At 30.3% G+C, this 15,888-nt stretch overlaps 1 protein-coding gene and 1 long non-coding RNA gene across 4 annotated transcripts in view; one reads left to right on the forward strand and one right to left on the reverse strand.

Moving 5' to 3' along the window:
- Window positions 1–4,855, forward strand: part of LOC124419794 — a 27,473-nt gene extending 22,618 nt beyond the window's left edge. The window contains exons 3-4 of the long non-coding RNA XR_006940817.1: window positions 4,296–4,476; window positions 4,678–4,855. This is a non-coding gene — a long non-coding RNA (uncharacterized LOC124419794). The remainder of the gene's footprint in view (window positions 1–4,295; window positions 4,477–4,677) is intronic.
- LOC111675441 (A disintegrin and metalloproteinase with thrombospondin motifs 9) overlaps window positions 1–15,888 on the reverse strand; it is a 143,758-nt gene that overhangs the window by 105,850 nt on the left and 22,020 nt on the right. The gene's annotated exons all lie outside the window — the stretch shown is intronic.

Below are 15,888 nucleotides of genomic sequence, written 5' to 3' on the forward strand. Positions count from 1 at the left end.
TATAAAAGCAACGCTTGCTACAACTTAGGTTATTTGTTATTTTTGATAAATGTCATTTTATCTTCATTTAAATAATAATATTTTTATTAGTTTGTTAAACAGAGTACATAAAATAAGTTTTGTTCGTTATTTAAGGTAGTCAATAGGAAAAATTAGCTTGTTCGTTAAATGCGATGTTCGTAGAATTGAATGGTCGTTAAATCGGAAAACTACTGTATGGTCCTTCGAACTCACTGCTAACAAAAATAGTTTCAATTCACTCTTTTACACACTAACCAAGTTCATTATCATCTAATAAAAATTAGTTTTCTTTAATTCTAATTATTCACTACAAAGATCATCAAACTCAATATATGTGATATCTCAGGACAATAAAATATACATGCCACATGTGAGAAAAGTGCCAAAAAGGTCACGAGCAAAACATGAGGAGGTACAACATTCTAACGAACAGACAAAACAAAATATTTTTTTTTTTTTTTTCAATTCATTAGCAGACATAAAGATCGTATCAAATGCATATACAATTTTTTATAAACTTATTATTTCATGTACATTTGTCCATTTGTTTACAGAAATTTGCAGCCAAAATCGTAAATCTCAATTCATTTATTCTCAATAATATTTTGCTTGGCACAAACAATAAATCACAGACTAAATAACGTCGATTTTCTTGTTTAAGAAATGCAAAAAAAAAAAATAAACAAACAAAAATTCGATTGAATTTCTTGAAAAAAGAACGAATTGATTTTATATTAAACAAATATAGATTTATTTCTAATAACGATAAAGGTGGTGGAGAGAAGAGAGACAGAGAGAGAAGGAACAAAAATATGATCGACACAAGACAGAAAAAACTGAGTATGAATTTTTTGCACAGTTGAGCTGTTAATTGAAAAAATGTCAAAATATATTTTGATTTTATTTGATTTGGTTTTGATTTGATTTCATTCAATCTACTTGTACATGTTTATTTGAAATAAAAAAAAAACTTGAAATCTACGTAGATTGAGACATAAGTTTTGGAACATTTTGTATGAACAGATAGCTAATCAAAAAGTCAGATCTACATCTCTATTAATATGCAATTCAATCTTTACCAAATAATGATTGAAAACGATCAAATAACTTTAAATTAATTTTAAATTTCTCACCCTACCCCTCCTATTTGTTTACATCAATCACATCTGATTGAACATTTGCTACACATTTCCATTACTCCCTGCTAACTCCCTCACCTCTCCCAAATCAATAACTACTAGTATCTTGATTGTATTCAATGTTTGATATCAATACAAACAAATCTACACAGACAGACAAACGTTCAGTCATTCATTCATTCGTTCATTCATTTATACGTTCATTCACTGATCAATCGTGTGACAATTATTGGTGATTTGTTTAGACATTCTGTCTGTCTATGAAGTTTGTTGTTATTGTTTATTTAATATTTTATTTTTACAACAACAACAATAGCAACATATAAGTATGTATGTTTATTTGACAAATTTGTGTTTAACGAATTTGTATTGAATTGAGAGTTGTTAGAGATGAAAAAAAAAAGAAATCTACATAAATCGAGAATTAAATAAAAATCGATGGAAAATAAATTTAAATTAATTGTCATGAGATTCAAAAGTTGAATTGAAACTGACAAAATAACGTGTGATAGATGTTGGCTGGTTGGACTGTTGTTGTGCAGTACATTCTGAACACAGATTTGTCAGAAGTTAAAAAGATTGAGATGTAGTAGAATGTGTGAAGGGAATTAATTTTTAAATCGAGAGGATCTAGATAGTTCTACTTTAAATGTAGAACTTACAAAGTTTATACAATTACTTACGGTTCAATCAAATATTGAAATATCCAAAGCAGTAAAAGGCAAAGATTAATAAAGTAGTTCTCTGACCGGTTTTGTTTATTTTTATACATGTGTGAGCATGCGTACGCGTGAAAGTATAAGTTCAAGAGAGCTCATTGCTTTTCGTTAATCTAAAGACCGGAGATTAAAATAAATATATAGGGCATTAGAAACATTTGTGATTGTATTTTAAGTAGGACCTTCTAAAGACGTACACTTAGATCAAAGATAGGACGTTATGAGTGAATACTATGAATATAGAAGCGGCTCACATGGGTCCACCTTATTCTGATCCCAACAGTTCGTAAGAGTAAAAATGTATTCCTTCATATCTAAAATAACAGATGAACCATTATATTGTTCCCGAACAGTCGCACAGTCGAGGAGAAGGTTAAATACAGTCTCCTTTTTCTCCTCTTTACGAAAACTTCTACACTAATCATTGTACTCAAAACACCCTACTATTGAACTTCGTAAGGTCCCTCGTTTGTATCAAATACAGAATTTTATAAAAACTTCCGATTGAAAGAGATATAAAACTACATAAAGACCAAGGGTTCGATCAAATACAGCACTAAATAAAATTTTTTATTGGTTCTGATCTGATATACATTAACTGATATAAACCCTTTGATTTTTTTTTTAATATAAGCCTCCGATTGGATTAAATTTAAAATTATATAAATAACTGCGATGGGATCATGTTACCCCATTATAATGATCTAAAACTGCATCAAACACAGATCTGCAGTTAGATCATAGCAAGAATTTTAGTGATTTTAAAACATATTAATGTTTGGATCAAATATTGGAGTAAATAAAAGCTTTATAATGGATCAAATAAGGGACTACATAATGATATACATACTACTGAATTATAGTTAGAACAGTATAAAGTTTTTTGACAGAATTTATATATAATGATCTCTACTTGAATCAAACAAATAACTATTTAAAAACCTCCGATAAGAAGAAATTAAGATTTCGGAACACATATAACTGTATGAGGACTTTCGCCTGGATCAAATTTATTATTATTATGTTTGGACTATGACTGGACCGATGACTGGAACAAAATATAAACATTGGATCATGTAACTCTACATAACGAATCAAATACAGATATTGAAATACATATGAACTATATGGTGACCTGCGATGTACAATGACCTTCGACTGAATAAAATATAAGATTACAAAAGAGCTTTCGATTGATTTTAATATAAAAATATATTAATAATATAAATAAAAACTATTTATAGATCCAGAATTAATATTAAGGGGATTAGACATACGATTAGATACGATTGTAACACCAAATGATATCCTAAAATTTAATGAATCAAAGGACTTAGAAATGAATCGAATATAGGACTTTATACAGACTTACGATTAGATAGTATTTAGGTCCATAGAAAGACTTATAACCGAAACAATTGGACCTACTATCGAATCAAACATAGAATAAAATAAAGACCTCTGTTTGGATTAAATAAATTAAACAAAAATTCTATATACTTAAGATTGGAAACAATCTAAGATTCGATCAAACATGGGATTATATAAAATCAATGATTAAATTCATGTAGTAGGCTTACAACTGGGTTATGAAACTATAAAAATCCCTAAGTTTACAAATGTATCGAACATAGGAATCTTTAAAGACCATGAAGTAATTAAAAGATTATATAAAGATCTGCATCAGATGCAATACCTTACAAAGACCTATGCTTAAACCAAATATAGTACCTCACAAACAGTACTTAAAGACCTGCTATACATATGTATGTATATATGATTGCATCAATTATAAGAGTATATAGATCTGTTCACTTTGATCAGATACAAAATCATTTAAAATCCTGCGATTACATAAAATATACGATTGATTATACAAAGACGTAAGATTAGTTTAAATAAAGAACAGCAAGATTGCAAGATTTTCGATACATTTAAAGTTGATATTTTCCAAGATTATTAATTCACTCCTTCAAACTCCTGCTACGCCCATGCCATGTACCACCTCATGTTAATAATTTGTAAACAAATAATTATGACGTTTTGTTTGTTATTCATTTCGGTATAAATATTGTATGTATTTCGGTACCTAGTAACTGACTGGTACTGATACCAAAATAAGAAAGGTTCTATCTTACACTTTTTTTCCCCTAATCACATACTTTAAATAATAATGATTCACATTAATTATGAAAAACTGTTTGCAATTATTAAAAGGCGTTTTATTTTTTTTTTTTCATACAGAAACAAATTATTTAACACTTTTAATAATTGGTTTATTTAGATTATTATTTATTATTTATTTTATAATTTATTTGTTTATTTTATCTACTAAATAACTGTTGAATAATATTAATATTAAAGTTTATCTTGTACATTTATTTACCTTAATTATTTACACATTTTATTTTATTAGTTTAATGTCATAATTTTAGTTCAATGACGAGTGGATGGATGAATGGTGAATGGATGATATCGGAAATGTGACAAGAAGGAATGACCGTATAAATAAATATAAACATGATAATGCCGTTAAACGTGAATGATAATTACTTAGAGTTGATTAATAAGTTTGTTATATTTACATACATCGATAGGTAGGAAATATTATTAAAAATGTTCTAGATTTTTATTTTATACATAGAAAACAGTAAATGAACATTAAATAACCAGTTAATATAGGACTCTATGATTTTCTATAATTAGTTTTCTAATCATATTTGACATTTGTTTTCAATAGACTAAAATTTTTTATTAATACCCAACATATATTCCCCTGCATCCGATCTGTCTTTCAGGACATTTGTGGCAACGTCAATAACAAATTTCAATTCAATTTCTACCATATGTGGCCACAACAATTCACTGACATTTTCATTTAACAAATGTGACGTCAAAAACGAAATTGATTGATAACACTGGCCAGCGCATTTGAAATAAACATCAACATAATTTTTTTTTTAAATACAAATCAATTTGCACAATAAAATTTAATACTTAAAATAAAACATTAAATTTAAAAGAAATCTAGAAAATCCCATATGTTTCTTTTAATATGGGAACCATAAAAATAACTAAAAATCAAGGTCAATGTTCTCGCTCCTCTGTCGTAAAACCCAGAAGTCAAAAAAGTCTAAATAAATCGTCAAACTAAACAATAAACATTAAAACTTTGTATTTTTTTGTATTATAATTTTGAAACTATATTTAAATTTTATAAAAATTGCACAAGTCACAAACCTAACCACCTCCTCTATCCTCCCTTTAGCTGCCTTTTTTTAATACAAAAATATGCAAAAAAATTGCTAGCAATTATTATAAAATAAATAAATAAATGTTTTTGTTTTTAAATAAAAAAAAATTCAAAAATTTAAACAAAATGCCACTTTTTTCCGATTAACATAAATCTGGTGATAGACGCATGTAGTTTGGACAGACGGAAAGACATCCAATTAAATAGATTTGTACATAACATTGTTGTTTTGGTTTAATTGCCCGGAATACCCTACAGCTAGTATTAAGTAAAATTTAATACAATAAAGCTGTTGCTTTACTTTATCAGAAAATATTTATGAAGTCCCACAATCATAATATATAATGAATTATATAATGATTTGCATAATATTGTAATAAATAGTTATTATAAGACCAATGTTTTAAACAGAATTAGAGTCAGATAAAGGAGACCTATATTATACTACTTCAATACCCACGATTCATTAAAAAAACATATCGTATGTATACTTTTCTGAAAACTTTTAGATCCGATATAATATCCCAGTAAAAAAAGAACTTCAAAAGAAGCGATAAAGAAGTAGAAATTACTCAATGAAAGTACAGAAAATGATCTGAAGAAATGAAACACAGGCTTGTCATAGGAGAAATTTTCTTTTTAATTAATTCCAAATTCACTACACCTGAAGTCATTCTTAGGAAGTAATTTTTATGGTCTTTTTTTGGTTATTAGGAAGTGAAATTGTAGTATTTATAGAATACAACTCAAAATTGGTTTAATTCAAAAAAATTCAGTACAAAAAATATATCTTCAATTAAAAAAAAAATATTGTTTTCGCTTCTTTGGATGTCAGCTTAGTGCTACTTTTGAAGTGGTGATAAGTCATTCATATGGAAGTACTTTGTTTTATTTTTGCTAGGATAATACAGAGATAAAGGTTTGGTTTATAAATCTGACTTTTTTAAAGACATTTAATTAGATCACAAAGTGATTTTCCAAAGAACTTTTAGATCCGTTAAAATATAATACAGAGATTAAAGTTTGGATCATAAATAACAATTTTATAAGATCTTATTAAATATAGGATTATATAAAGACTTACGAATGGAGGATCCTTTAAAGACTGTATTCATATAACAAAACGAAGAATATATATTATATAGGTAACTAAATTCTGTAACTCAATCTTATATATAACCATTTATGCTTAGACCTAATATAGGACCATAGAATAACCTACGATTATGTCTAATAAAGTTCAGTTGTATTCAAAAACTATTGGATAATATATAGAACTATATATTCGATCTATAATAGATCTGTTGAAAAATGTACATTTGGAATTAAAACTGAACAATACAATGACCTGAGAATGGATCTGATATAGAGTCATATAAAGAACTATAATTATACTAAACAAAGGACTATTTAAAGGCTATATAAAGACTAACGATTTAATCATTTAAAGAACCATATATATAGACCTACGATAAAGTGTAGTATCTTAAAAACAATGTAAAGACTTCGATTAAATCAGATATATTATCATATAAAGACCTGCGATAAGATAGAATATACATACGTCTGTAAATATCATAAACTAATATTATATCGAATATGACATTATCAAGTCATATTATTGCAGAATGTCCACATAGAACTACATATTTAAACAAGTAAGAGTGTTATATTCGGCTATGCCGAATCTTTTATACCCACCATCAAATCACTGCCATATAAACGAACTTTGATATTTTGAATATTTTATTATTATATATCGATATTAATGAGAACATCAGGGTAACATTTGAAAGATGTCCAATAATGGGGGTTTTACTATTGACAGTGCTAATTTTTATAGGGAGTAGGGTTATTTATACATATATGGACCAATTCTCATAAAAGTCTGTAGGAAGATTTCAGTTCCTTATTTGTTTAAAATTTCATCGATCTACTTGTATTTTGAAGCCATTAAGGAGCATTAAAGTCATAAAATATATTAGAGAGATTTTAAATCAAAATTGTTTTATGTCGAGTTGCCTTGCGGTATTCATATTTTTCGCGTCATTTTCTGGGGCGGAATTTATATGGGGTGGTGTTATTATGGACTGATCCTCATAAAATTTGATAGAGAGATTTCGGTTGCTATAGAAGGAATAGTATTAGCTTACACGGAGGGGACCTTATATGGGCGCTAGGGTCAATAATAGACCGATTCACATAAAATTTGATTTAGAGGTTTTGGTTCCTAAGATATATACTTATGTCAAATTTCTACGCTATATTCGCTATATTTACGCCCATAATTAACGCTAAAGTCGTTTTCTAAAGGGGACCTTATGTGGGGGGAAGGGTCAACTATGGAACGATCCACATAAAATTTGGTAAATCTCGACTTGTATAAATCTTACTTCCGTGTAATTTCATTGTTGTAATCATATTTTTGAGCCAGTAATGAGCATTAAAGAAAGTTTATGGGAAGACTTTTTATGGGGGGTAGGGTCAATTATGGACCGATCCACATAAAATTTCATAAAGATTTTTTGGCCTGTAAGACACTTACTTATATCAAATTTCATCGCTATATTCGTTTGTTTAAGCCAGTAGTGAGCTTAATGGACCTTATATGGGGGGTCAATTATGGGCTGATCCACATAAAATTTCATAGAGAAGTTTTGGCGTAAGAAACTTACTTATGTCAAATTTCATCGAAATACTTGTATTTTTAAGCCAGTAATGAGCGTTAAAGTCATTTTCTGAAGGGGACCTTATATGGGGGGTAGGGCCAATTATGGACCGATATACATAAAATTTGATTGAGAGATATTGGCATGCATGAAACTTATGTGTGTCGAATTTCATCGCTATATTCCCATTTTTAAGCCAGTAATGAGCGTTAAAGTCATTTTCTGAAGGGGACCTTATATGGGGGGTAGGGTCAATTATGGACCGATCCACATAAAATTTCATAGAAATGTTTTGGCTAGCGAGAAACTTACTTATGTCAAATTTCATCGCTATACTTGTATTTTTAAGCGAGTAATGAGCGTTAAAGTAATTTTCTGAAGGGGACTTTATATGGGGGGTAGGGTCAATTATGGACCGATCCACATAAAATTCATAGAGAGGTTTTGGCTAGTAGGAGAGGTTTTGGTTAGTGAGAAACTTACTTATGTCATATATCATCGCTATACTTTTATTTTTAAGAGATTAATGAGCGTTAAACTCATTTTCCGAAGGGGACCTTATATGGGGGGTAGGGTCAATAATTGACCGATATACATAAAATTTGGTTGAGAGATATTGACTTGCATGAAACTTATGTGATTCGAATTTCATCGCTATATGCCCATTTTTAAAACAGTTAAAGTCATTTTCTGAAGGGGATCTTATATGGGGGGTAGGGTCAATTATGGACCGATCCACATAAAATTTCATAGAAAGGTTTTGGCTAGTAAGAAACTTACTTATGTGAAATTTCATCGCTATATTCCCATTTTTATGCCAGTAATGAGCGTTAAAGTCATTTTCTGAAGGGGACCTTATATGGGGGGTAGGGTCAATTATGGACCGATCCACATAAAATTTCATAGATAGGTTTTGTCTAGTAAGAAACTTACTTATGTCAAATTTCATCGCTACACTTGTATTTTAAAGCGAGTAATGAGCGTTAAAGTCATTTTCTAAAGGGGACCTTATATGGGGGGTAGGGTCAATTATGGACCGATATACATAAAATTTGGTTGAGAGATATTGGCTTGCATAAAACTTATGTGTGTCGAATTTCATCGCTATATTCCCATTTTTAAGCGAGTAATGAGCGTTAAAGTCATTTTCTCAAGGGGACCTTATATGGGGGGTAGGGTCAATTATGGACCGATCCACATAAAATTTCATAGATAGGTTTTGTCTAGTAAGAAACTTACTTATGTCAAATTTCATCGCTACACTTGTATTTTTAAGCGAGTAATGAGCGTTAAAGTCATTTTCTGAAGGGGACGTTATATGGGGGGTAGGGTCAATTATGGACCGATATACATAAAATTTGGTTGAGAGATATTGGCTTGTATAAAACTTATGTGTGTCGAATTTCATCGCTATATTCCCATTTTTAAGCGAGTAATGAGCGTTAAAGTCATTTTCTGAAGGGGACCTTATATGGGGGGTAGGGTCAATTATGGACCGATCCACATAAAATTTCATAGATAGGTTTTGTCTAGTAAGAAACTTACTTATGACAAATTTCATCGCTACACTTGTATTTTTAAGCGAGTAATGAGCGTTAAAGTAATTTTCTGAAGGGGACGTTATATGGGGGGTAGGGTCAATTATGGACCGATATACATAAAATTTGGTTGAGAGATATTGGCTTGTATAAAACTTATGTGTGTCGAATTTCATCGCTATATTCCCATTTTTAAGCCAGTAATGAGCGTTAAAGTCATTTTCTGAAGGGGACCTTATATGGGGGGTAGGGTCAATTATGGACCGATCCACATAAAATTTCATAGAAATGTTTTGGCTAGCGAGAAACTTACTTATGTCAAATTTCATCGCTATACTTGTATTTTTAAGCGAGTAATGAGCGTTAAAGTAATTTTCTGAAGGGGACTTTATATGGGGGGTAGGGTCAATTATGGACCGATCCACATAAAATTCATAGAGAGGTTTTGGCTAGTAGGAGAGGTTTTGGTTAGTGAGAAACTTACTTATGTCATATATCATCGCTATACTTTTATTTTTAAGAGATTAATGAGCGTTAAACTCATTTTCCGAAGGGGACCTTATATGGGGGGTAGGGTCAATAATTGACCGATATACATAAAATTTGGTTGAGAGATATTGACTTGCATGAAACTTATGTGATTCGAATTTCATCGCTATATGCCCATTTTTAAAACAGTTAAAGTCATTTTCTGAAGGGGATCTTATATGGGGGGTAGGGTCAATTATGGACCGATCCACATAAAATTTCATAGAAAGGTTTTGGCTAGTAAGAAACTTACTTATGTGAAATTTCATCGCTATATTCCCATTTTTATGCCAGTAATGAGCGTTAAAGTCATTTTCTGAAGGGGACCTTATATGGGGGGTAGGGTCAATTATGGACCGATCCACATAAAATTTCATAGATAGGTTTTGTCTAGTAAGAAACTTACTTATGTCAAATTTCATCGCTACACTTGTATTTTAAAGCGAGTAATGAGCGTTAAAGTCATTTTCTAAAGGGGACCTTATATGGGGGGTAGGGTCAATTATGGACCGATATACATAAAATTTGGTTGAGAGATATTGGCTTGCATAAAACTTATGTGTGTCGAATTTCATCGCTATATTCCCATTTTTAAGCGAGTAATGAGCGTTAAAGTCATTTTCTCAAGGGGACCTTATATGGGGGGTAGGGTCAATTATGGACCGATCCACATAAAATTTCATAGATAGGTTTTGTCTAGTAAGAAACTTACTTATGTCAAATTTCATCGCTACACTTGTATTTTTAAGCGAGTAATGAGCGTTAAAGTCATTTTCTGAAGGGGACGTTATATGGGGGGTAGGGTCAATTATGGACCGATATACATAAAATTTGGTTGAGAGATATTGGCTTGTATAAAACTTATGTGTGTCGAATTTCATCGCTATATTCCCATTTTTAAGCGAGTAATGAGCGTTAAAGTCATTTTCTGAAGGGGACCTTATATGGGGGGTAGGGTCAATTATGGACCGATCCACATAAAATTTCATAGATAGGTTTTGTCTAGTAAGAAACTTACTTATGACAAATTTCATCGCTACACTTGTATTTTTAAGCGAGTAATGAGCGTTAAAGTAATTTTCTGAAGGGGACGTTATATGGGGGGTAGGGTCAATTATGGACCGATATACATAAAATGTGGTTGAGAGATATTGGCTTGCATAAAACTTATGTGTGTCGAATTTCATCGCTATATTCCCATTTTTAAGCGAGTAATGAGCGTTAAAGTCATTTTCTGAAGGGGACCTTATATGGGGGGTAGGGTCAATTATGGACCGATCCGCATAAAATTGCATAAAGAGGTTTTGGCTAGTAAAAAACTTACCTATGTGAAATTTCATCGCTATACTTGTATTTTTAAGAGAGTAATGAGCGTTAAAGTCATTTTCTGAAGGGGACCTTATATGGGGGGTAGGGTCAATTATGGACCGATATACATAAAATTTGGTTGAGAGATATCGACTTGCATGAAACTTATGTGTGTCGAATTTCATCGCTATATTCCCATTTTTAAGCCAGCAATCAGCTATTTAGTCATTTTCTAAAGGGGACCTTATATGGGGGGTAGGGCCAATTAAGGTCCTATGTCCGCCATAATGCAGAATTATTTTTCAGACGTCAAAAAACTGACCTATGCGAAATTTTATACCCACCATCTTTTTTGATGGTGGGTATAAAAAAACTATTGTGGGTCCAAAATTGGATAAAAAAGAACTACGGAAGAATTAAAAATAGTACTATGTAAACCCAAAGATTATTTCAATTTCAAATATGGCTCTATGATTGAAAGATCTTCTAGTACTTTATAGTTAGTATCTGCTAGGTCGATCTTTAATCTATATGGGACTAACTAAAGGCCTTTGATTTCAGCAAATTTTATATAAGGTCCAAATATAGAACAATACAGAGAGATTTTGATTTCAAATAATTAGTTTGTTATTAAAACGTTAGAGCTTTTTTTCATGATGTCGGCATTTTTTATGTTAAATAAACTCACTGTACAATAGACTGATTGCGGATCTTAAGAAATTTCCTTAAGCCAAAACAAAATATAAATACTTTTCAATTTTACCTGAAAAGAGAAAAAAAAACAAATTAAGATTATTATTAATAATGAAAACAATTAATCTAATAAGTACTATAGTAGTAGTGCATATAAAAAAACTAATAAAATTAAAAAAAAATATTAATTGCTTTAAGTGCGTAAAGAAGTCTATATAAATATTTTATTATCAATTATAAAAATCTTTATTGATGCAACAAGTCATTCTAATAGTTCTCAACGAAAAAACATTCAAATTTAAATAAAAACTAACAGACCGTTCTTTAATAAGTTTGGGACGATTTTTAGAAAAAACAAATAGACAAACATATGAAGGCAGTGTGAGTGTTAAATGTCAGTTGATATGATAAAGATTCTAATCCTATATATATAAAAATCTTATTTTTCTACATATATATCAACATTTATATATGTTTATATATTTGTTTGTTTGTTCGGACTTTATAGATTACTAAACGGCTGTACCGATTCTTCATACAGTATATGTTTGGAATGATACTTTTTATTTTAAAATTTCAAGTGGGCAACGTGTCATGCCCACCTACAAAATAAGTATTAAAAGCTTCATATTTTAGAAACTGCTACAACAATTTCCTTTCTTGACATAGAAGGCGCCTTTAATAATGTCAAATCTTCCGTCTCTCAGATGGGTGTGGACCAACTCAGTGTGAGTTTTGTAAGGAACTTGCTATCACAACGGATTATTGTATTATCACTTGGTGATACAACAATCTGCAAAAGAGCCATATGGGGCAGTCCTCAGGGAGGGGTGTTATCCCCATTCCTATGGAATATGGCTATAAATGGACTCTTAATTAGACTTGATTCACTAGGGTTTAAAACAGTTGCATACGCCGACGATGTTGCAGTAGCGGTAACAGGTACGTACTTTGATACTATGGAAGAAGCGTTGAAGGTAATAAGCTTATGGAGCGTTTACTGTGGCTTCAGCGTTAACCCAGGAAAAACGGAACTAGTATTATTCTCTGGCAGATACAAAATTTTTCGATTCTCTCTTTCTCGTCTAAACGGCGAGGTTCTTAAGCGGTCGGATAATGTAAAATACTTAGAATAAAAGAGGTTTAAATATTACGTCTGTAGAATTGGCATGCATTGGGGTATCATTGGCTATATAAAGTGGTGATTAAGCCGATAATGATGTATGGTGTTATTGTCTGGTGGCATGCACTTGACAAATCATCCAACAGAAACACTATCACGAATGTTATGAGACAATCAGCTCTTCTCATAACAGGTGTTCTTAGGACGACACCCAGTAAAACGTTGTTCGTTATGCTTAACTGGCTTTCTGTGGATCTTCTAGCTAAACATTGGCAATGAGTACTGCAGCCAGATTAAGTATCTCCCAAATCTACAACATTTTCGTTTATATTTTTGTTGTTGTTTTGATAACTATGTATTTGTATATAGTTTGACAACGGATGTTATTGAATAATTATAACTATTTTGGTGTGAAATTCTCATATCTGGAAAACTATTAGATGTACAAACCTCAAATTCTGTTCAATATGAAAAGTACCATACCCTAAACCCTGGACTGTCAATAGGGGATGTGGTAGAAAGAGGTTCATTCGCAACAGGGGCACATGTTTTACATATGAGGGTTAGCAGACTTCAATAAGGAAAGGGATAAATAAAAAGGAAGCCAACATATCTAAGTATCCAAACTAAGAAAAATATTAAGAATATGTTTTGTGGTTTTAATTTGAGGCCGCCTAAAAAAGTAGTGGCGTATGATCCCCCTTCTATCCTACCTCCCATAAGAATTAAAATAAAAATTCGTATAACTAGAACTAGAATCTTCAAAAATCGTATAAATGTTTTTAGGGTAGCAAAGCACACTGGGTATAGTTAATGAAAATATAAAATTTAAATAAATAAAATTTCAACACAAAAATTTAATTGCTTTGAGGGTTTAGAAACAAATTTTATTTTGTCATTTCATTTCTTATCTCCCTCTAGTAGTAGTATTTAACAATACAATTAAGTAGAAAAATTAAAATAATAATTATTTATTTAAAGTAGTCTATTTATAAAATCAGACAAATTATAAGCAAATGAAAAGTTGGCGTCTAAATGTTTTTATATATATTTTTTTTAGATTTTATATAGATTTTTATAGGACTGTGAGTGTTTTTTTAACGACATATAAAATATATATATATATTTTTTCTTTATAATATTTGTTTCTTTTGATTCAATATTTGTTTAATTTAATGATTATGGTTGATGTTACATAGTTTGCTGTAATAGATTAGTTGTTGTCTTTACTAACACTTTGTGCATTTGAATCATGTTTAAAATGACATTTCCGTCAACCGATGTCAACAATGAATCAGGTGTTTATTTGTAAAGATTGAATGATATTATAGAGATTTTCAGAAAAATACTATTAGAAGTTAAAATATTAAATGAAAAAACAGCTTTTAGCTATATTAATCCATGCATAATTGTACATAAAACTACTTTCAAGTTGTAGAGTATAACTAAACCTATTTCTTTTAGTTTAGTACATACTTTCAAATGATTACTTTAGAAATAACTTCATACATAATTGTTTAAATATTTACCCATAATTATGCACGGTTTCACTAGTGTTAATTGCATTTAACCCACCTCATAAATTACCACCTTAATAGTTTAACTGCAATTTAAATTAGATTTTAGTTAATATCTACATACATATTTTTTCTAACATTATGACTTAAATAAATTAGTAACATTTATATTTTGACATAAATAATAATAAAATGAAAATTTATTTATTAATGGGGAGGGGGGACATATTTAGTGCATTTAAGTTATTAAAATCATAAATTGTATTTTAGAGTTTGGACAATCATTTATTTTACGCTTTAATGTCCAAACGTCTAATAATTTATTTCGCAAAAAAAACAACACTAAAAAGAGTAGCAAAAACTGGGTTAACAAAAAGTCAACATACAGAGGCGTAAATATGACCGACCGACAATTTATGGCAACAATTTGTTAAGGACGTCAAGAAGTTATATGTGTGTTAGATGATGTAACTGATGTGCGATTTGTTTAACTGCTAAATAAATTTAATAGTTTTTTTTTTTTTTGCTTGGTTAATTGTCATGAAAGTAATGAAAACTTCAGGTAGACTTAATACATATGCCGTAGATAATCCATAGAGAAGGAATATTGAAGAAGAGTTTCTGGTTTTCTAAAGGGTCTAAAATCTATTTACTATAATGGAAAAATTAATGGACGATGTTAGTACTCTGGACTCTATGATCTAAACTCTAATAATTAAAAAAATTGTGGACTGAATATTCCGAAAGTTTTAAACTATATAATCCAGAGACTCTAAACACTTTTGTCCCAAGACTATACATTTTGTTGTCTAGAGAGTAGGTACTTTGTCAGTTGAAGAACTATTTACGAAAATACAAGAGCAATGAATAATGTACCAGAGACTTTAGAGGCCATAATGTATAGAATCTTGTCTACATAATCTAGAAACTATTGATCCTATGAACTCTAAACATTATAAAAAATGTCTACAATGCATAGACTCTGTACTATATAATCTTGAAACTCTATAAATCAGATAAGCTGTACAATATAATGCAAAAAGTCTAAACTATATAATCTGAAGACTTTGGCCTTCATGTGAAAACCCAATGTTTCAGAGACCCGAAAGTCTGTATTTAAAAAACTTTAAACAGAATAACTCAGAAACTTTATGATTTAGAATTGAGAGGCTTTGATTCGAAAATCTGGACTGAATAATCCAGAAACTACATAGACTCTGAACGTTATAATTCAGAAATTCAGAGACCGAGGACTCTATTATCCAATAACTCTAAATTTTTCAGTATAGAGGATCAGACTTTGGGCTCTGCGATCCAAAGAACATGTAAGCTCCCCAGCAAAAATAAAACGAAGTACATCAAAAATAATAACATTTATCA

Source organism: Lucilia cuprina, chromosome 4, assembly GCF_022045245.1.
Source record: "Lucilia cuprina isolate Lc7/37 chromosome 4, ASM2204524v1, whole genome shotgun sequence".
NCBI lineage: Eukaryota > Metazoa > Arthropoda > Insecta > Diptera > Calliphoridae > Lucilia > Lucilia cuprina.